The sequence below is a fragment of the Lissotriton vulgaris genome, chromosome 3_1 (genome assembly GCF_964263255.1).
Source record: "Lissotriton vulgaris chromosome 3_1, aLisVul1.2, whole genome shotgun sequence".
In the NCBI taxonomy this organism is placed as follows: Eukaryota; Metazoa; Chordata; class Amphibia; order Caudata; family Salamandridae; genus Lissotriton; species Lissotriton vulgaris.
The window spans coordinates 1876244514-1876271595 of NC_141689.1; the positions used below are offsets into that span (position 1 = coordinate 1876244514).

A 27082-nucleotide genomic window follows, 5' to 3' on the forward strand; every position below is an offset into this window, starting at 1 on the left:
TCCTGCGGTATTTGTTAGGCTTTGGTGGGACAAATGACACTCATTTCGTGTACACAAAATGTGTTTGCTTGAATCTGAGCGTATTTATACAAAGCCCTTGTGTTGTGTGGAAATTAAGAGATAAACATGTTTTTACCACCTCCGAACCTTATTTGTGTTTTTTCTTCTTTACATATGGCTAAACGTCTAGGCAGGAGGGGTAAATAATTACAAAAATGCCATGTTAAACTGCATTACTTTGTCGTATACCATGAAGTCGGTGCACCTCCCACGGTCTGACTACCAGTTACAGTTCTCCAAAAGAGCCTAGTACTGTTTGTGGTCTTTACAGATGTGTCGCACATGCACGTGCATTCGGCTTCTGTGTATGACACCGGCCTCTCTGCCCAGGGAAGAGAGTGGGCTGGTCAGCTCAGTTCTCCTGCCTGAGAGTGTCGCACGCACTATGCTTTTCGCAGCTCTACACATTTCACGCACCAGGCGCCACGTGTTTGTGTACATCTCACGAATCCTGATTCATGCCTGTGTTCACCTCACACACTTTGTTTTGAGAGTCATACACAACACGCTCATGTTTCAGAGTATCTCACACTAGGATTCTTGCGCATCTTCCACGTTATGCTTCTCAGGGGCATCTTAAGCCCACAACAGGCGTCTCGAGAGCGCTAGACTCGGCATCTATCTCACACCCATGTTTGTGAGCCTCTTGCGCTCTGCGAGCGGTTCACACGCACTGTACACGCTCGTATTCTCACACCAGGGTTACCCTGTGTTGTAAAATCACACACAGGACTCGTTTGTTGGCACCTCGCACCAGTTTCCCATGTTAAACGATCTTTTCCCACCTCATGCTTCTGTGTTTCTCTGCCTTCTCCACACAAGGCTTCCCGTGTGTGAGGAGCACACACCGTACCACACATTTACATACAGAATGCTTCATGTGGTTAAGTCTCCCACATACTTGAGTCTGTTGTGCTGGTGTTGTGAGCATCGCAGGCACTGTTCTTTTGTGACCTTGTGCGGTGTACTCACTTGGAAATGTTTCTCTCACAGTTTACAAGTATCTCCCTCGGGCTCTCGTGCTGTGTTCACCACAAACACCAGACTTCTGAGTACCACCCACACTCATCCACCTCGTTCTCTATATTTAACCATGCTCATAGTTGTGCATTTCCCGCTCCACATCGGGCTTCTCTCGCGTGTACCTGCATCACACACACACACACGCATCCTAGCATCTGGCACCCTGCAAGCTTTTTACAGTTGTAAGGTTCTTGCACCCTGCGTCTCGTTTTGCACCTCATGCACCTTATGCATGTGAGCATAAACCACGCGCATTGTGAACAGCTGCCATTTGCCACCAGACACTTCCACAGCCGGGTTCGTGCACATCGCACACCATTTGACTTCAGAGGAAGCCGGTGCCCCGCCACGCAATGCCGCTCCCCCGCCCCCACCATGCAATGCCGAGAGCTTGTTGTAGAACATATGGCTTATTTTCCATTAGCATTGGCTTTGGTCCCCTGCCCCACTCTCCTCCCTGTCAACACTCACCCAGCCCCACTCTGTCTCTCATTGTACAGCCCCCCTCCCCCTCGGCCCCCAGTTCACTACACTCACAATTTTCACCAGCTCTCTCGCTTGTCATTCTCTCCTCTTTCTTCAGATCCACCCCCCTCCTTCTCACATCGCCATATTCATATTTACCCCACCTCCTTACTTCATTTTTTCTCCCTTCCTCTCTCCCACCCCTTCCCCCTCCCTTTCCCTCCGTGGGACACCCCCACCCCTGTCCCACGCTCCTTTCCTTTCCCCTTAGTCCCTGCTGCACTCCTTCCACTCCCCTCCCCTCTCCTCACCCCCCCCCCCACCACTCGCTGCTCCAGTACATCTGTTTCGAATCTTCGAGCTCTGCCACGGCTGGAGACAAACGCACGCCTGTTTTCAGAACCTGAAAAGGAATTTTACGTCTTCCCCGGATACAATGTACTTTTTTTTTTCAAATAAAAAATAACAATGTTTCTTAAACTCGAGAACCTTTCCAGGCTCCTCTTTTAGGCGATGTCCAAATGTCTGGTGAAATAGTTCCTCAAGCTACTTTCACAAAAAAAATGATATTTTATTCTCAAAGCACAGTTTACAAACGCTGTGCAGACTTTCTAAAACAACCGGAATGCCCGACAATAATTAATTAATGCTGTTTTTCGATAGCATCTGTATTGTTCTTTGAGGCAACTTCAGGGTGCTTTGTACGGTACATAAATTAGGCAAGAATTAAAAGCGTGTGCACAAATTAGGCAAGAATTAACAACGTGGGCACAAATTAGGCAAACATTAACAGCGCGTGCCACTATATTTTTCTGTTTGTCAAATAAATTTACATCCTAGCACGGAACGTAGAAAGCAAACTAAACATTGACATGAACTTGTTGGTTGCATGTATTCTCTTTTGATGCCATTGTACAGTAGAATATACCAGATTGCTTTGTTACATTACCAATTGTACTCTACAAAATAGCTGCATTTAACTAGGCAATTGAATAACTCCGAGAGACTATCCAGTTGCCAGCATAACTGGGTCCTTGTGTTATTAATTTATTTTTAGGTCGAGCCTAAGGCATGCATCTATCTATCTATCTATCTATCTATCTATCTATCTATCTATCTATCTATCTATCTATCTATCTATCTATCTATCTATCTATCTATCTATCTATCTATCTATCTATCTATCTATCTATCTATCTATCTCCCTCACTCTATCTATCTATCGGCCTCACTCTATCTATCTATCTATCGCCCTCACTCTATCTATCTATCGCCCTCACTCTATCTATCTATCGCCCTCACTCTATCGCTCTCACTCTATCTATCTATCGCCCTCACTCTATCTATCGCCCTCACTCTGTCTATCTTATCTGTCTATCGCCCTAACTCTGTCTATCTTATCTGTCTATCGGCCTCACTCTGTCTATCTATCGCCCTCACTCTATCAATCTAACGCATCACCACAACATCACTGAGCACCACCACAGCATCAATCAGGGGCACCACAACATCACTATGCGCTACCATAGCATCACTGAACGCCACAGCATCACTCGTCACCACCACAACATCACTCAGCGCCACTACAACATCACTCAGCACCACCACAGCATCAATCTGTGCAACCATTCAACAACAACTGGTTCAAATATGTTCTCTCAATGTTTCAAGCTTTATTACAAGTGTCACAAAAAGCTGTTAATATTTCACTTCTGTTCTTGGATTTTCGTCACAATAAAATACACTGAACATAATCTTCACAAAAGTTATTTACAAAAGTTTAAGCTATTGCCATTTTAAATTACAGTAACTTTTATTTAAGCAATAATTATTAAAAAAAATAAAATCCATTCTTATTTGTAATGTCAATACATCTAAGTCACGTAAATATAACACATATTGTATTACAAATGCTATAGGTGTCACATTTGCGAAAGTTCAATCAATCAATCAATCACAGCATTTATATAGCGCGCAACTCACCCGGAGGGTCTCAAGGCACTTGGGGAGGGGGGGTCCGCTACTGCTCGAACAGCCAGGTCTTGAGCTGCTTCCTGAAGGCGAGGTGGTCTTGGGTCAGGCGGAGGTGGGTCGGGAGGGAGTTCCACGTCTTGGCGGCGAGGTAGGAGAAGGATCTTCCTCGTGTGGTGGCTCTTCGGATGCGGGGGCGGCGGCGAGGGCATGGTTGGTTGATCGGAGCTGGCGTGCGGGAGTGTAGAAGTTGAGGCGGCTGTTGAGGTATCTTGGGCCTTGGTTGTGTAGGGCTTTGTGTGCGTGGGTGAGGAGTCGAACGTGATTCTCTTGTTGACCGGGAGCCAGTGCAGGTTTCTCAGGTGTCCGGATTGATTTGATTTGATTTGATTGGGATTTGTAGAGCGCGTAGCTACCCTAGGGCATCCCAGCGCTAGTGACCAAGCTCCAGCAAGGTAGGGAAAGAGGGGAGAAGTGATCAGGGGAAGAGTAAAGTTTTTAGTCGCTTCCTGAACCTGAGGTGGTTGTGTTCTTGCCTCAGAGAGAGTGGGAGGGAGTTCCACAATTTAGGGGCATTGTACCAGAACAGGCGACCGCCGGTTCTGGCCTTCCTAATTCTGGGGACGTTTGCAAGGGATAAGGAGTTAGATCTTAATTGTCTACTTGACTGGTGCTGTGTCAGAAGTGGTCTGAGAATGGGGGGGCCTTCATTGTGCATTATTCTGTGGGCAATGCACAGGGTCTTGAAGTTGACGGAGATGTGGCTGTGTCGGGGGATGTCCAGGATGAGTCTTGCTGAGGCGTTCTGGATTTGCTGGAGTCTCTTCTGGAGTCTGGCAGTGGTTCTGGGGTAGAGGGAGTTGCCGTAGTCCAGTCAGCTGGTGACGAGGGCCTGGGTGACCGTCTTCCTGGTCTCGGTGGGGATCCACCGGAAGATCTTACGTAGCATGCGCAGGATGTTGAAGCATGACGAGGAGACGGCGTTGACTTGTCTGGTCATGGAGAGGGAGGAGTCCAGGATGAAGCCCAGGTTGCGTGCGTGGTCTGTTGGTTTGGGTGCGCTGCCCAGGGCGGGGGGCCACCAGGAGTCGTCCCAGGTGGAGGGCGAAGATCCCAGGATGAGGACTTCCGTCTTGTCTGAGTTCAGTTTCAGGCGGCTGTTCTTCATCCACTCGGCTACGTCTTTCATCCCCTCGTGTAGGCTGGCTCTGGCGGTGGCGGGGTCGTTGGTGAGGGAGAGTATCAGCTGGGTGTCGTCGGCGTAGGAGATGATGTTGAGGTTGTGTTGGCATTGTAAATGACTAAGCTATTAATTTCGCTATTTTCAAAACCAACACATACATAAAAAATTGTCATTTACAATATCAATAGCTCAAACTTTCTTAATGCGAGACCTATTGCATTGCAAATGCTTGTTGCTGTTGAGTTCTTTGATAGTATAAAGCAAACATTGCCTGCAGCAACCCCAAATGCATGCAATTCCCCATACTTTGCAAATTATTCATACAGCGTGTATTTACAAGTTCAAAACTGGCCTGATTTGCAAATGTAGGCTACTTTTGTAGCTACCTGCTTCGCTAACATGGGCCACTTTTATTTCGGTGCATGGACCTATTTTGTGCCCCAGTCCAACCCTGCTTGTGAAAGTCATGCTCTTTTATGCAACTATACAATTCACAGGGACAAATACGGTTATTTTTTATGTTCAACTCATATTATCCCTTTACCTGGGACATTCAGTAATATAAGGTCATCGCAAACCAAACAGGGTGGTAGTGTTCGGTACAAATCTGCTGAAATTACTTATTTTCTATTGAATCCAATTTGGGACTGGCAGCATCTGCCTCAGCTTTAACCACAACATTAATGGTGCTCTCCTGAGATTTTTTTAAAGCTTTAAGTGTTGCTGCTGACTGAGCACGAATGAGGCACCTACTCCACCCACGGATAGAAATGAATAATAAGGGGGATATTCACAAGAAATGGCGAAAACTATCGCTAACATCAATTAGCGTCCGTTTTTTTATCACGGTGTAACGCGAGAAAGTATTGCCGTGTTAGCTGCAGAAAAGTGCATCTAACACGGGGTTAACTCATTGTGAATATGCCCCTTACAGCTGGATTCATCATAGTGCCGTTTTGCGAGTCCTTAATAGCGATTATTAAGGAATCGCTATTAAGGACTTGCAAAACGGGATTCATGTAGGAATTGCTAAATAAATTGCGATTCCTACACATTCCTTATTTGCGATTAGCAAATTGCTAATCGCAAATAAGGAATAACTCCCCATTCGTTCCTATGGCCCATAGGAATGAATGGGGAGTTATTCCTTATTTGCGATTAGCAATTAGCTAATCGCAAATGAGGAAGCGATTTCAAGGGTGCCAGGGGTGTCCAAAGGACACCCTGTAGCACCCCTGAAATGTAATCTACATTAGTGTTGCGCAAACACATGTCCAAAGGACATGTGTGTGTGTAACATGCAACTTAGAAAAATGCATTTAAATGCATTTTTCTAAGTTTCTCGCTATTTACCACGAGGTTTGACCTCGCAGTAAATAGCGGCCCAAAATAGCGATTTTGCTATTTTGAAATGCTTCTTGAATTGCATTTAAGGAATCTCTAATTGAGATTCCTTAAATGCAATTAATCGCAAATATGCGATTTCTAAAAATGCGATTTTTGCATTTGGGATGATGAATCCCAACTGCAAATATAGCGCTCGCAAAGGGCCAGATTCTGAGAATCTGGCCCTTTGCGAGCCGTTTTCGGCTTGATGAATCTGGCCGTTAGTTTCTTAGCATCACAACGCCAGTATCTTGACACTGAAGCTTGAAGCAGAGGAGAATACTCAGTAATAACCAATGCCCTTTATGTCCCCAAATTTGCCAGATAAATGTGACATTATCGATGTATAACAGCCACTAAAATGAGCACCCTCTACTTACACTTAATCCTACAATCATCGTTATACCATGCCTGCAATAAAAGATGTTCCATCTAGATGAGAAACACCAATAGATGTGCTTGATGTTGTCCTGATGTGGGTTCTCGGGTAGGTCTCGTCTTGAACATGCTCTTTTTGCTTAAAACGACAGTGCACCTGCTATAGAACATTGCATGTTATAGAAATACACACGATTACTGGCTACTGCTAATGTCTGCCCATTGCAACTGGCAGGCGGACCTACGTGCCACGCCCTCCAGATGAGTTTCCCTCGCCAGGAGACAACACCACTTATGGCAATTAGGTAGATAGCTCTGTATTTGCATGGGTAGGTGTTCCAGGCGAATTCTGCCAATAATCTGGTAAAACTGTGTCAGCAGAGACAGGGTGAAATCACCCCAAATGTGACCAGCGCGTTACTTTTCGTTGTCTATGGTGGTTTCTAGGGGCAGCAGCAGTCCTTCAAGTACAGCTGTGGTGCAATGGAGCCCCAAGGGAACCTTTGCAGACTTTCATTTTGTTTTAGATGCCTACCTACTGAAACGGCCCACATTGCCGTGTTTAATATCCCCCTGGATTGGGAGAGCTTTGTTTCAATTCTCTTTCTCATATCGATCCCATCCAGAGTAATACACGACCTATAAAGCAAAGGCTAAACAGTGGCCTGTATTAGCATCCACTGCGTATTACTGAAAAGACTCAAAATGCTATCATTACCACACCGTGAATAAACTATAAACTTTCATTAATACTGTTCTCTGCAAAGCACATGAACCCACCGATCTAAGTTCCCATGTTAGCTTTTGATAAACCTTGGCTTGCTTGCTCTGGGCTCCTTATCATCTGTTTCTCACATATTTGCAGTCTGTGTAATGCAGAATCATCATTTGTAATACTGCTGACATCTTTTATAACTCTCCTCTCGGAGTAAGCTCCACACTGAACAATATTCCTTTGTGCCCTATGTCACCCAACGTGCTGAAAAATACAGAATGCCACTTGGCGCATGATTGGTGAAACCTGTTATCAGGGATTGATGTGAGCTCCCAAGCAGGGGTTTTTCGAATGAGTGAGAATTATAGTCAGCAGCTGCTTTCCAGATGAAAGTTAGACCATAATGCTAAGGCTCACGAAAACTACATTTATTGGCGTAATGTCACTAGTGTCGCAACATCAAGTGGCAATTGTGCAACCCCAATTGAAGATCTCATTACAATTCTGAATAGCCTGAAATTAGCAAAAATAGCAGATTCTTTCTTTATTTTCTAGAAATTATTACCACATATAACCTCTTATATTGGGAGTGCCGATGAAAAAAGGCAGAGAATTCCATTTTAGGAATTGGTACTTGATTTCACATCCAGGGCAGATGTCCTTATTCAAAGGTGATGAAATCTGAAAAAGAGAAGGATGAGTGATGCAATTGTAAGACCCTAATATCGTTCACTACTGCACTTAGATTTTGGTCATAGCTGTAGGGTGGGAGACCAGCAGGGAGACTGAGCTGCAATAAAGAGTGAATTATTTGCCCAGCTTTCCCTACAGTTGCATCTTCAATGAAGAATCTGTATGCATACATCTTGGCTCTGGGAACTCCCTAATGTAAACCCCTATTGGCTCTTTATCACCAGCTTTCCTTTGGTAGGGGCATCTCCTTCCCAGATCTCTTCTGCAATTTCAGTCAGTCAGTAATATCTTTATTTCGGTCAGTTTGACCTTAAAAGTACAACTAAAATTACATACAATTCATTTACTTTCGAAATCGGTTGTAGTTAAAAAAGAATATAAAGGATGGAGCAAGGCTGGATACATAAGGTAAACATAGATGGGTAAAACATACACACGTATGGCCTATCACCAATATGTGGTATAATGTGTTCGACTGGTTCCACCTATGGAAGAGTCTCATCAAGTAAAATAATTAATTGATCTTACCTGGACACAATTCTGAGAATGCAAAGGGCAAATTCTGACAATACAAAGTACATGTGCATCGATGCGAGATATAAAACAGGTGACAAAACCAGATGCGGAAGATCAGAATTTGGTCTTGGCCACAAGATACAGATTCGGAGACAGAAAAGCAAGGTAGCCAAAGAGACCAAATATGGGTTAGGTGTATCAATGCAGGTGATCACAGTTAAATCAAGATAATAGTTGCCCCAATAAAATTCCTAGTTTCATTTGTAAAATGGCAGTGGCCCTGGCTTGTTGCTATGGTTTGGTTTTTAAAAAGACTATGCGGGTGCACCACATGGAGAATAAGAAACCTGCTACCGAATAAACTATCGGGAGGCTGGTATCATGTTTAAATATCCTGAAAGCCTCGCAGCAGCGCCTGGTCCCATTCTATTGGGCAATCGCAAGCCGGGCCCTCCCCCTTCTAACCGCCCCCCCCCCTCAAATAGTTATGAGTTACTCCTTGCAATTCAAAGTAAGCCCAGCTTAATCAAGAATAATTCACATCTGCTTACAGAAAAATGTTTGTGGACTGGGTCGGTTAAGATTAGATCAAGAGTCATTTAACATGAGTTTGAAGGTTATGCTGGATATTGTTAAAGCTGAATGTTGGAAGCTGCACTGAAGATATTGGAGTGGCAGAGGTACAACAATCGCTGGTATAGGCCATCTGTTCCAACAATATTTTGGTTTATTTTAGAATATTTTATTAGTGGGTGGAATATTCTGGCAGCTATATAGCCCTTACGTCATAGGATATTCTGCTGGTTAAAGCCCCTCTCGTTTGTTAAATGTCCTCTCCTGCAACTCAGGCCTTTAACAACCCGTATCGCCCTCCACAGCAGGCTATACATGGATTGAAGTACCCGCTATTATATATTATGATATTGCATGTCACCCGCCATGAAAGTTCTGCAAAATGCCTATGTGCAGAAGCCACTTCTAAGTTATTTTTTTCACATATAACTCAATGTGCCTTGTTTTGCCACTTGTGCTAGCACACTCTACAGGATGAGCCTACATGCTAAGGTGTGAATTACAGTAGAAACTACATCAAGGGCTTTTATTGGGGCCTCTATCTGTGGCAGATATTATCTATACTATTTATGAACAGACTATAAAACAGATAACATTTATTTGATCATTTTAATGTATGCTTTTAAACTTATATTTTGTCAAAACAGTTAAAATGACTGCTTAAATCCCAGCTCCTTTGAATGTATATTCCTTCGACTGAAACAGTTGTACAATCCAACCTTAAGCTAATATAGCTTGTCTGGCAACCTTCTGGGGTGCAATGATGTATAGCAAGGTATATGAAATTCCGAGTAGCATGTATGGCTCCGATAGTTATCTTGGAATTTGGGGTTTGATAATAACGCTACTAACTTGAAGAATTCGCCAAAGGCAGGGCTTTTCTTATACTACTAAACTTAATTTGTGACATCCAAATGCCCATATGCAGCATTGTAGCGCCACCTGACTTGATTGTCCCACTTAATTTTAGACACCCAATGTCTCAGGTGCAGCATTATAGCACAATGACTTGATTGTCCACAGGGCAGGACCACTTACGAACATCCACTCACCGATTCCTTGAGACATCCGGAGCTATTGCATCTCTGCAAAACGTCTTTACAATGACCTCTCGACGGACGGTTGTTGAAGCCTCTTCAACTCAGATGGCGACCAATAACCACGGTAGCGTTCCAAGCTCTCTTACCATTGCTGTCAGAGGTGAATATCTGCTATTCGGGGGGTGTTATATATTGTTTATATATTTCAGCCATGACCTCTTTATATTCCTTAAACATTTAGCTTTACTTTTTTTCGAATTGTTAATCATTCCACTGTAACACCTTCCAAAGAGTATGTTGGTATCTTGGCCTAGGCTACTGAAAGTTGAAACAAGAATACATGTGAGGCTCCTGCAGCTCACTAGGACGCAGAGTGACTGAAGGTGTGGAGCACTGCCTCAACAACTAAGTGAAATAAACTTGGAATTTTGTTAAAAAACACAAACCTCACATGTATGATATTCCCATCAAATATGCTGTTTGGGGGACTGCAGCATTTCGGTCTTTTACAAAGGTAGTATCTACAGGTCTTCATTAAAGCTGTGCGTGTGTTCAGCAAACCCAATAGCAAGCCCTTCTTAATACTAAGGGGTTCATTAGGATGGCGGGCGGGCCTTGCCCGCCCGCCACCCTAACGGAGAAGAGGACCGCCTGCTAACAGTGCGGGGGTCCCGACATTTGTATTAGGATGCGCCCGCCTCACAGGCGGGCGCATCCTGTATGTCTACCATTGCGGCGGGCGGAGCAGGAATCTCCGCCTGCCGCAATGGTAAAAGTGCACGTTTTGCTTGGCAACGCGCAACACGACAGGCACCGCGCGGTGCCTGCCATGTTGCACTCTGACATGCGGGGGGGTACCATAGGTACCCCCCATGTGCACCCCCCAAGCCACGGACTACCAGGGGGCCCGCAAGGGGCCCCCGCAGGGAGTCTCCGCATGCCTTTCCGTGGCGGCATTGCCGCCACGGAAATGCACTGTGTAATGCACATTGTAATATGGTGGGCGGTGTCTACAAGACACCGCCACCATGTTAAAGGTTTTCCGCCCCGGCGGCTAGGCGACCGGGGCGGAAAACAGGCGGGCGGTGTTTCCGACCGCTGCGGTCCCCTCCGCCATTGTAATATGGCGGGGGGGAATGCAGGGAAGGATGGCGGGCGGATTGCCTCCGCCAGGGTGGCGGTGGCCACCGCTACCCTGGCGGAGGCAATCCGCCCGCCATCCTAATAGACCCCTTAGAATTTGATTCACAATTCTAGACATAGAATACAGGCAAACACCTGACAGCTCAAACGGCAAGTTGATTGGGTGTATTCAATGCCTCGAGCTGTCACTCACACACAGTGGCGGCTGGTGAAGTTTGAGAGTGGTGCGGCTGGGCTGGGCTACCCGTGGGGGGCTGGCGTTGGGGTTCACTAGAACAGGACACAACATGTTTGGGGACACAGGTTGCAATTTCCCATCATCCCATGCAAATCTTTTTTTTAAAAACAACGGGGTAAAGTGGTGCATTTTCCAAAACAGTTTTCAAAATTACAAGAACAAAAAGAAATAGGTTTTACAGGCTCTTGTACAACAATTTGGAATTTTGAAGTAGGTGGGTAGCTCTACCAGCTGGATGAACATAACTAAAGAACACCATTGCTGACCCAGAGACTTCCTTGAGGCATTGTTTTTTTCCACTGCAGCTTTTACCTGTCAACAGTCCTTGACTTGGCTAAATTTGCATCGAAAGTGTGAAACCCTCTCTTGTCCCCTGGGCCCTTCCTCCTTCCATATGAAAGCTGCTGCATTCTTGAAAGCACTTCAGGAACAGAAGTAGAAATGTGTGAAGCACGCCAGCCATCAATTTCATTCACAATCCCTCTGCCTAATGATAAAGTACGCCCAATTATAAAGTATGTCATACTCTCACTCAGTGGGCTATGAATAAATACGAACGTGATCATGATGTCACTTAAGGGAATCTGGAGCACTGGCAATTGAGATAAAAGGAAGAGTACATCCTATCCTACAGCTCTGATACTGCGCCCTAACCCTGCTCTAAAACTTCCTATACTTTCCCAGTATCAGAGTCCACGCACAGCTGGCAATGTACCTCAAATCTGCCCAGCAGCTTCCTATCCTATTTCAGTAGCAGGACCCACGTGCAACTCTGTTAATGTTGGTCCTCCCTGCTCTCCAGCCTTTCTTATTCTCCCTTTGTACTGTTAACCCCACAAAGCTTTGTCAGTGCAACCTAACGCCAGCTTGTAGTAATTACCATCCTTACACGTGACGAAGCCCACACCTGGAAGAAATCGGCAGTTTATGCACAGGTTTAACAAATTGTGTTGAGTGCTCACCGTACAGGGTAACAATATCAAACACAAGACATGCAGTGAATATATTCAAATTCTCCAGCAGACTGTAATATATAGTATATTAGTATATGTTTTATATACAAGTCAGCAAAAACAGTTCTACAAAGGTATTTTAAGATAGGTGTGTTCCAGTAAAACTCTGTAAACATTTTTGAAACCTCCTTAGAAAAGGATTTCGATTTCCTTTTAGCCAAGTAACTTGCTGCTGCCTGCTGAGGCTCCGGTTGAACAATAGACAGCTTCCCCGTGGTTTCCAGGAGGTGCATACATTGAAAGTTACTTTCTGCCCTCTGTAAGGTGGAATATTCTCCCACTATTAGGAAACACTATAAGGAACCCTGATACATAGCACCAGAGCATCATACTTTGTTCCTGTGAGAATTGTGTTACTCTGCATGTGTCTAGGCCTAGCAATTAATTCAGTGTGCCAATACCTGGACAAATACCTCAGTGTTAAAAGGCTAGCTGCTAGGATTTGTGTGCTTACCAACCTGCTTTGCTTGGCTTGGCTCCGTGACCATGGTCCACTCAAGGCATCAGGACTGCCAAGTGTCATGCATCAGGCGTGACACTAGCGCATTTCAGTGTGGTAATCCGCATTACTTGCACTGAAATGCATTGTCTCGCATAATCGTAGTGTCTCAGCAGGTGTCTAACTGTGAAGTGCTACCACGGTAGTAGAAGCTGTGCTCCATTAGGTGAAGCTTGCAAAAAACACAGTTGATGGACAAAATGTAGAGCAATGTCATACATTCACCCCAGTACAAGGATCTGGGCCTAAATCCATCGTTTTTTTGCACTCCACACCACCCTGGGTTAGATGTGTTTTTTGCAATTTTCACCCCGAGTGTGCTGGGTATACTCAGACGTGAGTCCCAGGCTCTCCACATCACTGGAGTCAAGCTATCCAGGCTGATGAAGGCTGATAGCCAGAAACCGGTCCTTGGATGCTTGATTCCGGTCTGGGAAAGGCATGGCTTGGTAGTTCGGACTGGACTGTTCCCATGAGGCACAGGGTCAGAGCTGATTTGCATATAGCCAGTGTCTAACCCAGGGTGGTGTGGAGTGCAAAAAAACGATGGATTTAGGCCCAAATCCTTGTACTGGGGTGAATGTATGACATTGTTCTACATTCTGTCCATCAACTGTGATTTTTGCAATTTTCACCCCGAGTATGCTGGGTATACTCAGACGTGAGTCCCAGGCTCTCCACACCACTGGAGTCAAGCTATCCAGGCTGATGAAGGCTGATAGCCAGAAACCGGTCCTTGGATGCTTGATTCCGGTCTGGGAAAGGCATGGCTTGGTAGTTCGGACTGGACTGTTCCCATGAGGCACAGGGTCAGAGCTGATTTGCATATAGCCAGTGTCTAACCCAGGGTGGTGTGGAGTGCAAAAAAAACGATGGATTTAGGCCCAGATCCTTGTACTGGGGTGATGTATGACATTGTTCTACATTCTGTCCATCAACTGTGTTTTTTGCAATTTTCACCCCGAGTGTGCTGGGTATACTCAGACGTGAGTCCCAGGCTCTCCACACCACTGGAGTCAAGCTATCCAGGCTGATGAAGGCTGATAGCCAGAAACCGGTCCTTGGATGCTTGATTCCGGTCTGGGAAAGGCATGTCTTGGTAGTTCGGACTGGACTGTTCCCATGAGGCACAGGGTCAGAGCTGATTTGCATATAGCCAGTGTCTAACCCAGGGTGGTGTGGAGTGAAAAAAAACGATGGATTTAGGCCCAGATCCTTGTACTGGGGTGAATGTATGACATTGTTCTACATTCTGTCCATCAACTGTGTTTTTTGCCATTAGGTGAAGCAGCATGAGGATGGTGCGCTGCTGGCAGCTTGCAGTGGACAAACTGTGAGCTATCTGACCTGCGCCTGCTGCGCACAACTGAAGCATTGCAAACTCATTTATATTTTGTATCAGGTGAAAATGGGAGTGGCGGCCGCGCCGTCTTCAGGGCTCAGCTGCAGCTTTCATTCTCACAGCTCTGCTCAGGAGGCTCAGCCCGGGCCGGCAGCGGCGGCATGTAGCGCACTTAGGTTCAAGGAAGTCAGGATGTTTTAGGTTATGTATGAGGGATATAGCCCCAAGGTTTTTTGATGATTTGGTTGCAGAGAGGAAAGCTGACTGTCCTGACATCACGTCGTTGCCCAGCACTTTTGTTTCACTTTAGTGCCTTGCACAAGGAGACTCCTGGGCCCTGGAGGCAGCGGGTGATCAGCTACAGCCAGTGCCAGCCATGAAGGTCTGCCCTGGGCATGGCTCGTGGCCCCGGGGATGCGTGCTGGTGTCTGCCGCCGTTAGTTGTAATTCAGGCTCGGCCAGCCAGCAGCCCTCCTTCACTCGGGCTAAGGCCGCTCATCTCTGCGCAGCTCATCTCTGTGCAGCTCTTCTCTGCGCAGCTCATCTATAGCTCACTGCAATAACAGAGATCACAGCGAGGGGAGAAAAAACACTGGCAGCACTCTACACAAAATAAAGATTCTTAGTTTATACACAGGGCACGTCTCTTTACTGGGCTCAGGTGTGAGTGGTGTATGAGAGAGAGACTGCACGGTGGGTGAGGGGGAGCCGGAGGGCTTTGTCGGGGCCCGAGGAGTATTGGAAAGGGTTTCCTTGCCTGAAGAAGGGGTAACATCGGGTAGGAGAATTGTAAGGTGAGCACACAAGAGCGCATCACGGCTGAAAGTGTTTGAGTTAGTGGAAATGAGAGAGGGGGCTTCCGTGCAGGATAAAAGAGGTGTGTGTGGGTGTGTGAAGGGGGGAAGGCGGAGGAGGCCTTCCTCCTCTTCTGACTCATCTTTGTCCCGTATACAGTGCATCATTTATGTAGGTGCTTGGTAGTGGAGGGAATTACTTTTTGGGCTCTGAGAGTTCTTTTTCTTCCACCATATTTTGGTCCAGAGCTACTACTAGAGAGAATTACAGAAAGGGAGCAAGACGAAAGCAGAGGAAAATAATGGAACAGTGACAGATGAAGATAGCAGGAATGAAAAATAACCTACAAGAGTGAGATAAGAACACAGGAAGTGCAGGTTGATTGAAAAAAGAAGCATGACATGGAATCAAAATGTATAGGCCTTGGTATTCATGAACCCCTACATTTGGCAGCATGAGTGACAGCCTCTTTAGAAAAAGTATGAGCTCCTTCTGTTTTTTATTTGTTTGAAAATTAGGCATGGCATATGTATAAAATACCAATGAACTTGGCCTAAATGCCATCAAGGCAAGCTTAATGGCACACCAAAAAAATTATACATGTATCAAACAGGGTAATGTAAAGACTAGCATTTGAACATAGCTCAGCAAACCTAAACTATGTAGGATACTTGAAAAAAAAACGAACTCAAGCCCAGATGCTCAAATGGATGTAATGTATGATATTGATATGTTTCCCTGGTTTTCATTGCTTGAGTTAGTGCACGAGAAAGTGTCACTCTTGGTCATTAAAATGTCACTCATAATTGCACTGAAATTATGAATATGTCACACATTGCAATCTGAAACCTTGGCAGCTATGAGGCATTGGGGGCTGCAGCAGACAGTCCGTCAGGAGTGTCAACTTCGGATCAGGTCAGCGGAGCTGGAACTGAATCATGGCTTCCACACATTCCTGCAAATAGCAGCGCGGGAAGCAGACACCTTGAGTCTGTGCAGTGTGTCTTCAAAAGTCCTGGAGACAAACTGCGCAGACTCGATGTCTCAGCTTCCTGCTTGTCTGCACCCTCAACCCCACCCTTTACAAACTGTTCACAGGGAGGGACCCCACCCAGAAAGGGTGGGATGATTTTCCTTTCCATTCCATGACGGACGTGAAGCCCTGGTACTACAGGGCTTAAGCCTTAGGCGCCCGGTTCAAACTTTATGCTTACATCATTAGGGGGTGGAGACTGGCCTGTAAGTCCATGTCTTTGCTGAGCTGATGACGTCACAAGCCTCAGGGCAGTGAGCTAGTCAGTCCAGCTAAAACTGTAGGTTCAGGGCAATGCATTGGTGTTGCTGGCGGTGTCACATGACTCATCTGTCATGATCACAGCAGTCCCGGAGTCCCGGCCAAAAGCAAGAGGTTTGTGTACTTTTTTTAAAAGCAGATAATTAAAATAGATTGTTTACTTTTACAATGGTCGTCCCTGGGGGGGGGGGGGGTGAAAGTAAAGGGGGCGGAGCCCCGACGCCCTCATGCAGAAACCGCCACTGCTCACACAAGTAATGTGACAAAAAGCCCGTCTTTTTGTGAGAAAGGGAGATGCCTGGAGGATCATAATGAAGAGATGAGGCAGCATGTGCTGGACACAGTGCTGCTGACAAGCACAAGGTAATTATTTAAAAATATTCTTGAATACCACTGCTGCTTTTGTGTTTCATTGTGCTTTTGTTTGTGCGGATGTGTGAGGGCATGGATTTCTTGTGCACTTTTTAGGTATAAAGAATACTGGACCTGGTATAATGGTGTTTGTTATAAAAGAGAAAACACTGAGTAGTTGAAAGCTGTCTTTATTTGGTGTAACAGCACCACCAGGTTCCAGTCAGCTGAAGGCAGCTTTGGAATGTGCGTTCAAACACTCAAGGGACATTCCAAATGAGGGAGAGAAGATGCCAAAGCAGGAATAAACCAAAGAACATTACAACACACCTCCCTATGCAGGGGAGTGAAAGCAAGAAATAACAATAGATAACATTACAATACAACAACTGCAAGGATATGCAGCTGAAATAATAACCAGGAATATATATATATATATTACCCAATCATATCGTCTTCATGCCTTGCAGGCTGGGCAATGATTCTTGATGACCCTTGAAGACAGCAGAAGTTCCCTGCCGCAAGTCCTTGGTCCAGGGATCACTCTGGAAAATCTGGGGTTCCTCGCAAAGTACAACTTTGCCCATTCCTCAAGTTTGCCCATTTTCAACTCGAACCACATTTTTACCCACATTTACTATTTTGAGGGGTTCTGAAAATCGGTTCACATATTCCTCCTGGGTTGGGAAGGTCGATGCACACCCATTTACCTTGTAAACCTTGGTTTTGTATCAGTTCTGTTGCTTATCGGTTCTTCAGCAACTTCATACCTGTTCACCTGACACGTAGTGTCTTTGCGTAACAACCCTGCAGTGAGTTTGGTCCTAGGTTTCCTCCCTTTTAAAGAGAAGAAAGGTGACACACCTGTGACACTTTTAGGTGTAGTACCGTAAGCCCATAGAGTGTCTTGTAAGGCATATTTGGCAGCTACATTAGACATTTCTGCTCTGTGTAAACATTCCTTGATCACTCTGTTCATACGTCCCACCAACCCATTTGCTCGGGGACAATAGAAAGCAGTTTTTTTTATGACAAATGTGAAGATTAGAAAGAAACTCCTTCATGTGGACAGAGTTGAGTTGAACCCCATTGTCAGTGACAATTGTGTCAGGAATGCCTTCTTCATAGAAAGTATCTTTAAGGAATAGAATTAGAGATTTGGTGTACGCACTTGGTGTCCACCCAACAAGTGTGCTAATCAATGAGGACTAAGATGAACCGTTCGTTAAGATGTTTAAGATTGAGTGGGCCAATGATGTCTAAAGCAAGTTTAGAACGAGGTAGATCAGGGACTTTGACAGGGGACAAAGGTGCTTTCCTGACTAAAAGTGTTTTTTCACTTTTAGCACATTCAACTTTTGACTGAGTCTTCCACCATGGTATACATTCCTGGCTACCAATATTCTTCTCTTACTTTGCTTTTGGTAAGACTACGGCCTAAGTGTCCTACATGAGCCAAATCCACAATCTTACTCCTTATATTCTTGGGTGGTACAATTTTCTCTTCTCTACAAATGGTACCTTTGATAATGCACAGTTTAAGTCTTACTTCCCAATATTTATTCACAACGTCTGGTGGGTATGCTAACTGGGTGGCCAACCCTCCATTATGTACTGTTTTAGAAAAGGTATAGTTTAATCACCTACACAACATTCAACTCAATCCTTTTTATCCAGTACTTGTACTCCCAAAACAATGTCACATTCCTCCTCCCCCTTGGTTTCAGTACATAGGATGAGGGGAGCTCTGGAAAGGAAGTCAACCACTGCATTCTGTTTGCCTGGCACATATTCAATTGTAACTTTGTAACCCTAAAATCCAAATCCATTTATAAATACTGGGTGTGGTTCTGTTAGAGCCTTTGATAGTGAAAACATATGTCAGGGGTTTGTGGTCAGAAAAAACAGTGAAAGGGATGCCCCATAAAAAAAATCGGAAATGTCTAATAGCCCGGAAACAGGCTAGGGCTTCTTTTCCTACCACAGAGTAGGGAAGTTCATCCCCCTTAAGTGCTCTTTGTCCCCCACCCTTTGAGTAAGGCTTGCTCCTTGGCATCTATTACTGGCATCTGTGAACAAAAATGTAGCTTTCATGGGATCAAACCTGACTAAGAAAGGGCATTAGTAATGTGAGACTTGATGGCCTGAAAGGCTGTTTGACAGTTTTCATCCCTTACGAAGGTGATTCTAGCTCTGAGCAGGTTCCCTAAAGGCTCCACCCTACTGACATCCTTTTGAATGAACTTGGAGTAATACTCCGAGAGTCCCAAGAAATATTTAAGCTCATCAACATTGGTGGGAGCAATAGTATTTAAGATGGTGTCCACCAAATTCATTTTGGGTTTGATGCCCTCTCGGGAAATGGTGTGTAGCCAATATTCCATAGAACTTACCCCAATTTGTCATTTTTCTTTTTTGAGTGTGAGGCCGGCTTTACGTAGTTTGTGTAGTACTTGTGTAAGCATGTCATTGTGTTCGCTTATGTCTTTCCCATGTATGAGAATGTCATCCTGGAAACGCAATGTGCCTGGTACATCTTTAAGAATATGTTGCATGATCCTCTGGAAGGCGGGAGCGGCAGATGCCAGCCCAAAGGGCATGCGTAAATATTGAAATACACCCAGGGACGTGATGAAAGAAGTACGGGTACAATTCTACTTGGTGGTATGCCGAGGATAGATCAAGGACGCTGAAATAACTGGCGTCCTTGATTAAAGTCAGGATTTCGTGGATCCTCAGAAGCTGGTGTCTGTCCACCCAGATGTTCTTATTTGATTCAACTCCTTTTGAAGGGGAACTTGCATGAGGTGTGGGATGGGTCTGATCTTAGGTGCCACAGGTTTGGCCTTATCTTTGAGTTTGATGTGGTGTTGGAAATCCTTGAGTAGCCCTAAAGTGTCTAAAAACTTCAGGAAACTCATCACAAATATTTTCTCCACAAACTGAACAGTTAACTAAGAGTACTTGGTCAGGGCTATTAGGGTCCAATTTGATGCCAAGCTCTTTTTGATGTTTCCATCCTAACAGATTGGAGCCCTTTTCAGTGACGTAGACCTTTCCCACAGTATTCCTTCCCTTGAAACTGAAACTGAACAGCATGGTAGTGATCCCCACCAAAGGGATATGATCACCATTCTATACACCAGGCTTGATGTCTACGTTTTGAAGGGTACTTAGCCTACTGGGAAACAATTCTTTAAAAACCTTTCCTTCCAACGATGTATAGGGAGAATAAGAATCAGCAAAAACTCTGACTTTTTTATTGTCTAAGGTGATTCAGCACTCAGGGAAGCTAACAGTCTCATCCTTGTTTACGAGTTGAAAAATCTATTTGGTTTATACCAGAGTCCTAGGTTCTATCAAGGAAACCGTTTTTTCATGTATGTCACAGCAAACTCTGGCTAAATGTCCCCTCTGTCCACACTTGTGACAAGTAACATTTTTTGCTGGGCAGGAAGGATTGTTTGCCAAGTGCATTGTGTTACCACACCTGTAAAATGTGGTCTTAGTGCTTGCCTGGGTGTTGTCATATCTACTAGGAGATTTGAACTTACTTTCCTTGTCGGGCTTTGTAAATCTTTGTTCTCTTGTTTGAAAATAAATGGCATTAACATCAGAAGGAGAATCAGTATTCACTTTAATTTCTTTTATGCACTATGTACTGTGTTCTATACTTAATGCTAACTCTACAGCTTGTTTGAGATCAGGGTATCCAGCTTGTGCTTTCTTTTGTATTTTAGGATTGTTAGTGCATCTCACTAGCTGGTCCCTAATCAAAAAGTCAGTAAGGTTTTCAAATTCACAAGTGTTAGACAGCCCTCTCAAAACTGCAATATAAGATTTGTTTTTCTCATTCCTACCTAGTACTCTTGAAAATAATTTGTGTCTTATTAAAACCACATTAATAGCTTCACCAAAATGTTTCTCCAACTTATTCATTGTAGCAAAGCACACATTAAAATACTTTCCGCCTTCCTCAACTTGTTGCTCAGGATCATTCAGATTATTATAAAAGATTTTCCGACCTTCAATGCCTAAATTATGTAAGAATATGTGTTGTTTTCTGAAATTAGAAAATGTATCTCCACCTATGGCAATGAGCTAGGACTCAAACAAATCTTTCCATTCCTTCCAAAGAATGCTTGGTTCACCAACATCATTTAAGAATTGGGGTGGTAACAACATATTGAAAACAGCCATGCTACACCAGGAGAGACAAAATGAGGAAACCAAAATACTAGAAAAAATGGTAGAATTGCAATAACAACGGTGGAAAAACCGACAGTGAAGCTACAGAGGAAATAAATGGAATATGGAGCAACACCCCAAAAACTACACTTGCTGTGCCCGTCAGCGAGGCGCAGGCAAAAACTGAATAATTGTACAATATCTGTGCCCATCAGCGGTGAAACCTTCAATGAGCCAGTGAAAAGGACAAGGAGAGGGTACAGTATACTAATAGCTTATAAGAAGATAACAGGCAGGCTGTACCATCAGCGGAACAAACAATGCACAGTAATTTTGCTAATAATAACGAAATTGACAGGCAAGCTGTGCCTGTCAGCGTAGATCTACGAAGAACACTTCTTACCCCTCAGAAGTCAAAAAATTTGACAGGCGAACTGTGCCTATCAGCAAAACGAAACAGAGGGAGTAATGCCAAACTGACTACAAAGCCGCACAGGATAGCGTAGCCTCTGTAATGCTGAAATAGGAAGCAGAGATGAACTCCTAACCGCACCACCTCATGTCAGGCAGAAGCAGTGAATAACTCGCTCATCCAATGCGCACTCACAGTGCACGCCGCACGTCATGCCTGAGGTGGGAACCACTCCCTCGAATGCACTCTTCGTGTTAGGTAAGGCGGGTCCTCACATCTGGCAGGAGGCGGGAAACTCATCTCAAGTGCACACCTCACGTCAGGCAAAGCGATACTCAGGAAAGAAAGCGGGAGTGGTGAAGATCCTTGAAGCACCACCTCACGTCAGCCAGGAGGTGGGAAAAGGTTGCTTCACTCCTCACGATACATGCCTCACCAACGACAATCGGAAAGGAGGCATTCATCTCTAGTATCTTCCCACGCAAGCGGAGAGATTTGAAAGGGTCAGCGCATGGCACACTTCCTCCCAGTTCCTCTCAGTACTTGGAGGAAATAGGTGCACCACAGTGCTAGGTCCAGAGAGTCTCGCCTAGATGGCAGAAAGGTGAGGGCAGGGCAGCTTACCTCCTCCAGACACCGATGGATCAGCCGAGACAGTGTGAAAGACAGGACAATACATTGAACGGATGCTAGGCTCCAGCAACTGCTTCCAGAGGATGGCAACCACACAAGCCATGCTGGATAATCACCACATCAGGAAAGAGAATGAGAGTTCCAGAAGGAACAGTAACAGTACCTTGAAATAGTAGTAAGGTAACTTCTAATGTATTAATCGCTGCCTCTGGAGTACAGCTGTAAAAGTAGAAATACAGCAGGGGATGGTGGAATAGCTGCCCCCTCACAGGAGATCGTCGCCAGTGTTGTAAAAACAAAACACTGAGTAGTTGAAGAGCTGTCTTTATTAGATGTAATACCACCAACAGGTTCCAGTCAGCTGAAGGCAGCTGTGGAATGTTCGTTCAAACACTCAAGGGACATTCCAAATGAGAGAGAGGGGAGGGAGAGGCCAAATTAGGAATAAACCAAAGAACAATACAACAGTGGTCTTTGTTGGCAAAGGGTCAGTTTCCATGGCTTGGTTATTTCCACTCTTGACACAATGCCAGCTCTGGAATAATAGTATTCATTCTTGGTACATTGTTTGCATCCGTGGTAAGATGGTTCCCGTCCCTGCTAAATTGATGAACCTTGATGATGGTGGTAATTCTTAACTTTTCGTCAAAATTCATGGCATGATGATTGATGGTGTGCAACTATGGTTAAATGCTGGCACATGCCAAATGGTGGCAATTATTGGTATGTGGTAGAAGTGTATGAAATATTGTTTTCCACATTAGGAATAATGCTGCTTCTTTCACAATTGTGGTAATTACTGCTATATTGATGGTGACTAAGGCAGGATAGTACCCACGCTTGTTAGAAACTCACTCTGAAATCATGAGGTAATTCCTGCCATATTGTTGATATTCATGGATCAATGAGGCTTAGGCTTGGTATAATGCTGACCCTTGCCCTGAAGTATAATGGTAATTCCTGGCATATTGTGGACATCCATATCGTGATGATGCCTAGCATTGGTTTAATGCTGGCCCAGGATTGGTTACATTCTGGCCCAGGCATAAAAATATGCCGCCACAATATAAGTAAAAATGTGATGAAAACGGAAACAATGCCTAGACATCAAACACATTTACTAAAAATAACCTTGTGTCTCAGGACAAAATTCTTTTTCTTCTTGAAAATCTAAAGCTTTTTTGAGAAATTCGGTTTGCTGTTTAAAATAAAAAAGCTTGTATTTAATAGTAAAATATCTGTAAATTGATAAGATATGTTTGGTGAAGTATAATAGCAGTTTCAAATATGTATTGAGATCTAATGTTCTATTGATAATCACTATAATCGTAGTAGACATTGACTTTTAAGACTAAGTTAACCTGTCTGCTATGCAAACCTCTCAGATCTTCCAAGCCTGAACTGTATTGTGAGATGTGTGTGTTTTTGTATATTTTCACTCAACCCCTTTCAAGAATACTGTCAATCATAACATATGGCAAAGAGGTAAGAACGAATCATTAAAGAATTTGGAATATAGAAGTCAAAATAGAGTTCCGAAAATGATAGGCCATGTGAAATAACATCTTTAAACTGCTTGCTTTTTTAGTGAAATTATGCTAAAATGTACTATTATACCTCTATCTTCTCAGTAAGTTGGGTTGTGTGGACCCCCAACACCCATGAAGATGTTAGGGCTTCCTTAGTTCACCATATAAAATGGGATAGTCCCTCCCAAACGTATTTCTTGTAGAGCATGTATGTGATGCTGCTGCTGTAAAATCTGTTATTTGGTCCATTTAAAAACATATTTAGAGGAAGAAAACCCCCATAAACCCTCATAAAGGAAGTCAAATTTGCTCTCTTCTCTAGCTTGTTATAATTTGTCACGTGTATTTATGACCCAGCTCTTTCAGACGTTAACAGCCTCCATCAAGTGTGGGAGGGTTCATTTAGCTAGAGTCTGTATGAAAATCCCTTGCTACCAAGTCACACTTATGTGGCTAGTGTAGATTCTTTCAATGACATAGCACAGTCCGTATGAGGTTGTGGAACCAGTGGCTTGCAGTCTTTCTGATTATGATACTTCCTGTAAACATCTTTGGATTGGAAATCAAATTCCCCACAAATCGTCCTGTAATGGAGTCTAATGTTCAGATCTAGTGGTGGTTGTGTTATTTCATCACCATTCATATATGTATTATAGCATTAATATATCGTAAAATGTAGGTAACTGACATCTGTTTACACAGTTTCATTAAAAAGAATTTCTTGATACTTGACTGCTACATACATTTTCAATCAGTCATTTTAATTTTCTTTTTCGTGTCGTCATTATACATAATGATATTGCTATATTCAGTATATAATAGGAAAGCATTTTTTTCTATAGTGGTTGATAAAGACTTTGGGGGTTATTCAGTATTTGGTGTCGGTGTGAGCCAACCTCGCCATTCGACCATTTTGTTACGAAGTCAGCAGAAGCAGGGTCTCTAACAAATAAATCCTAAGCTGGTTCTGACTCCAGAAACCTCTGACCTGGTGGAATATCTGCCACTGGGCTGTACAATCATATTGACAGGTTCCCTGCTCTATGTACAGAGGGGTTGGTGGTCATCATACGATTTCCCTTCCTGGATCAACCCTGCAAGCTATGGCAGTACCCAGAAGGAAAACATTTAATGGCCCCAAAACTCAGGGAGAAACTTTCTGCTCATCACGGCAATTGATTGTATTACACAGATATATTCCTGCTGTGAGAATTTTTGCAAAAAAAGATACATGCCTAGCAGGGCAAAACGACGCGCATCAACTGTAAGGTTAGAGATCCTTGTCTGGTTAGCGGTGATCTCTATATATCACAGTCTGGGATGTGGGCTGCCCTACAAGGTAATAATTACCTTATTCATCATACAGTTAAAGATTCACTGAAATGTGTTATGGCCTTTGTGGAATAGGTACGTTATTTTGCATTTTGAGGGCCTTCATTTGCAGTACTGCTACCAAATCAACATACAATAGCACATATTTTAGCCCTTCAGTGTATGAAATTCAACTTTCTACGTGGTGTGCACCATATATTTTCAAATTGTTTTCGACTGGATGTCCTGACTTTCTGACTCTGAGCACTGTGGGACTGCCATTCCTTCTCTATGTGTGTGCACTATGAATCCTAAACATGGAGCCAGATTTGCGCAAAAAGACTTCTGTGTAGTAAAGTTACGTGTGCAGAGTCTCTGCAGTCATAGAGGAATTGCCATGTGTGGAGACTCTGTTCTCATAACTTCATTTATGAAGATTAAGGGGCATATTATCAAGGGGGTTTATCTCCGCTTTTTGGCTTTAAAAGCCAAGAAAGCTAGTAGGAGATAGCGACCATCTTGGGCCCTTCTTTGCATGCCAGTGATATTTATCACTAAAGACATGCAAAGTGGGCGTCCCAAGATGTTAGCGACTGGAAACAGTGGCTAACATCGCTATCTCTAAGCGCGAATATCTCCAAAAGCTAACACCTGCCCCATAGCAGTTCTTAGCCATGTTATCCAATGGTAGGTGGATAACATGGCTAAGAGCATTAGCTCGGTAATGCATGAATATCGCTGACTTTTCAGCGATATTCATGCATTTCGGCCGATTTGTATCGCTTAGGAGATAAACCTTGATAATAGCCATTCCATTCAAAAGCTTTATTCGAGGATTAGACTCATAAAAGCACAAACATACATTTAAAATACATCGTTAAAAATTGTTTCCTCATTAATACAGTAATTTTAGAAAAATTGTGCAGACATAGACAATTAATCAGAGCAAAAAAGCAATATAAAACTTTGGTACATGATTGCACAGATGCCAGAAAGGATACCCCAATCGATGTACTCTAGAGAAGAGCCCTCCGTCTGATAGACCATACCCATCCCAGGTACTTGGCTGTTGCTAGGACTACAGGCATATGGGTGGAAGTGCAAATGATTCGTAAGGCATCGATACCCCTGGATGTCCCTAAATGTTTACAAACAGGGACTAACCAGACTTTTCTCGGGGTGGCATAAGCTTTGCAAGAGAATTAGAAGTGGCCTATACTTTCATATGATGCACCACAAGCTGGACAACATGAGGTGGAGGAACTCCTCCACCTACCTGTCAGTGATCTCAATGGAAGAGCACCTGATCTTAGCTGGAAAAAAAGCTTCATGTCCCCAGGGCTGGTTATGCTGTCCCAATAAGGTTCCAGAACTGGATACAGTTTAACTACCACAAAACGCCCCGTCATGGAGTCGGATTTAGTTTTGTTCCAGACTCTTTCAGCAACCCGATCCCAATATAGCTCTTTAATCGCATTTTTGCTTGGAAAGGGTACCCCGGTTGGATTGTCCCATAAATTTGAGAGACCAAGATCGCCTAGAGCAGACCTGAGATTTTTTAGCCAAACTATCATATGAAGGTTCCTAAGCGATAAAAATCGCCGCATGTCGGCGATAAAAATATCGCCGCTAAACCAACATAGCGATAATTATCGCTAGTTGTTGGTAATATGCCCCTAAGTCTCTTCATGAATCGAGCCCATGGTCTAAAATTGTCTAAACTCAGCATATTTAACTTTCTATTGCAGGTTATAGCACCATTTTACAGGGAAATGTAACATTGGCATAAACCTTAAGGGGCCGATTACGATGTGGCTCATAAAGGCTCCTTCCGGGCCGCATCGTAATCAGCCCATTGGTTTACTTTCCAACCGCTGTATTATAATGGTGGCAGTCGGAAAGTAAACTGTCAGTTTTTCTGTCTGGTTTCCGACGGGCTCAATGAGCCTGTTGGCCAGTCGGACCCGGCACATAATCCCGAAGGGAGCTCAATGGGAGATTGTGTTACGGCCAGTTTATGTCCGTAACACGAGCTCCCACTGAGCTCCCATTGAGAAATGACAGTATGCGACCGAACAGTGTTTGGTCGCATTGTAATTGGTCGATCGGTCCCAGGACGAGGCGGTGTCAGTCTGATGTCCTTAATGTCACATGCAGTCTAGCGTGCACATTTACACCACCTACAAATGTGGCTGGAAAAACGAGGCTAAAGACCTGACGAGGTCACAGCCTGCAGTAACATGGCAAACAAAATGTTTTTCACAGGTTGGCAAACATACTTTCAAACATTATCTCTAAGTGTGCCGCATTGCCAGCAAGGCTTTTGTATAA

At 44.1% G+C, this 27082-nt stretch overlaps 1 protein-coding gene across 1 annotated transcript in view; it reads left to right on the forward strand.

Moving 5' to 3' along the window:
- GUCY1B1 (guanylate cyclase 1 soluble subunit beta 1) overlaps positions 1 to 27082 on the forward strand; it is a 481270-nt gene that overhangs the window by 358242 nt on the left and 95946 nt on the right. The gene's annotated exons all lie outside the window — the stretch shown is intronic.